At 44.8% G+C, this 2,153-nt stretch overlaps 1 pseudogene; it reads right to left on the bottom strand.

The window, feature by feature from the left end:
* Positions 1–719: 719 nt before the first annotated feature.
* On the bottom strand, positions 720–1,383 carry LOC105465026 (ferritin heavy chain pseudogene; annotated as a pseudogene).
* Positions 1,384–2,153: the final 770 nt, after the last annotated feature.

Here is a 2,153-nt window from a genome sequence, read left to right as displayed (position 1 = left end):
CATGACTTGCTGCTGGGTTGGAAGTAGGGAAGAAGAAAAACGGAAGCTGTGTTCTAGACTTCTGGTTTGAGCAGCTAGTAGGTTGGATAGTGTCATCATAATGAGTTTAGAAAGACTGGAAGAAAGACTAGGTTTTCTTTTCTTTTCTTTTCTTTTCTTTTTTTTTTTTTTTTTTTTTTACAAGAGGGGATCAGGTAAAAAACAAACAAAAAACAAACTATCTTTGGGCTGTTTAAAATGTAAGATGTTTCTAACCAGATTTTAAATGAGATTTTTCTTGTTGTTTTGGGATTTTTTTTTTTTTTTTTTTTTTTTTTTTTTGAGACAGAGTCTCGCTCTGTCGCCCGGGCTGGAGTGCAGTGGCCGGATCTCAGCTCACTGCAAGCTCCGCCTCCCGGGTTCACGCCATTCTCCTGCCTCAGCCTCCCGAGTAGCTGGGACTACAGGCGCCCACCACCGCGCCCGGCTAATTTTTTGTATTTTTTAGTAGAGATGGGGTTTCACCGTGTTAGCCAGGATGGTCTCGATCTCCTGACCTCGTGATCCGCCCGTCTCGGCCTCCCAAAGTGCTGGGATTACAGGCTTGAGCCACCGCGCCCGGCCTGTTTTGGGATTTTAACTGAAGCCCAAAGCTAAGGACAGTAGATGACCATTGCCCCCCATTTTTTTGGGGGGGTACCAAATTTCTTTATTTGAAGGAATGGTACAAATCAAAGAACTTAAGTGGATGTTTTGGTACAACTTATAGAAAAAAAGGAAACCCCAACATGCATGCACTGCCTTGGTGACCAGGGAAGTCACCCCATGGCTATGGGGAAATTAGCCTGAGGCTTAGCTTTCATTATCACTGTCTCCCAGGGTGTGCTTGTCAAAGAGATATTCTGCCAAGCCAGATTCGGGTGCTCCTATCTTGTGCAAGTTGGTCACGTGGTCACCCAATTCTCTGATGGCTTTCACCTGCTCATTCAGGTAATGTGTCTCAATGAAGTCATAGAAATGGGAGTCACTTTTGTCAGTGGCCAGTTTGTACAGTTCCAGTAGTGACTGATTCACATTTTTTTCCAAATGTAAAGCACACTCCGTCGCATTCAGCCCGCTCTCCCAGTTGTCATAGTCTGGTTTCTTGATATCCTGAAGGAAGATTCGGCCACCTCGTTGGTTCTGCAGCTTCATCAGTTTCTCGGCATGTTCCCTCTCCTCATGAAATTGGTGAAGAAAGTATTTGGCAAAGTTCTTCAAAGCCACATCATGGCGGTCAAAGCAGTAAAACACGGACAGGTAAATGTAGGAGGCGCAGAGCTCCAGGCTGATCTGGCGGTTGATGGTGGCCTCTGAGTCCTGGTGGTAGTTGTGGCGCACCTGCCAGGTGGACGCGGTCGTCATGGCGGTGGCTAAGGACAGGCGGCGGCAGCGGTGGCTGCGCAGCGCTGGAGCGGCAGCGGGGGCCTTGTGCCCCCGATTTTTAAAAGAGGTGTTATACCCACCCTCACATGGCATGTTAAAAGGTGGCTGAAACCAGGCCTGAGCTTTCCTCTAGTATCTGACAGAGGATTCTTTAAAGGTAGTTCATGGAAGTAAGATGCTATTCTCTTTTTATGAGGAGCAAGGCATGTTTTTTTTTTTTTTTTTTTACCCCGTAAGCTGAGAAAGGGACTTCAAGATCCCCTCAGAGAGACTGGAGATGCTTGCCAGAAGGAGGGCACTAGCTTGCTCTTTGACCATCAGTAAATCAACTTTGCAAGTACTGTATTCCTTCATTCGTCCAAGTATTCTAGGCTGCAGCCTGTGAGGAAATTGGGGACTTGTGCTTGTTGTGTGTTATATTTATTATCCTATGCTTACGTATACCTGTATTGTAAGATACAGCTTTTACTGACCCTAACAGAAATTTCAGATTGACTAGGTAAGACAGAAATGCAAACAGGTAGGTATTCTTATGTAAAATCAATGGTGGGATCTTAGCATTGATAATTAAACCAATTAATTATTGTCTTTTAAATAAGGTAACTGAGGGCCTCAAATGCGAATTGACGTGTCCTAGGTTTCAATCTGTTAAAAATGCAGCCAGGACAAGAACCCAGATATCCTGACTCTTGGTGATGGTTCTTGCATTAACTCTTCGTTAAGATGGAAGCAAAACAAATTTTCACTCT

The sequence above is a fragment of the Macaca nemestrina genome, chromosome 13, assembly GCF_043159975.1.
Source record: "Macaca nemestrina isolate mMacNem1 chromosome 13, mMacNem.hap1, whole genome shotgun sequence".
Lineage (NCBI taxonomy): Eukaryota > Metazoa > Chordata > Mammalia > Primates > Cercopithecidae > Macaca > Macaca nemestrina.
Note: the sequence above shows the minus strand (reverse complement) of the source record. Positions and strands in the feature narration are given on the sequence as shown.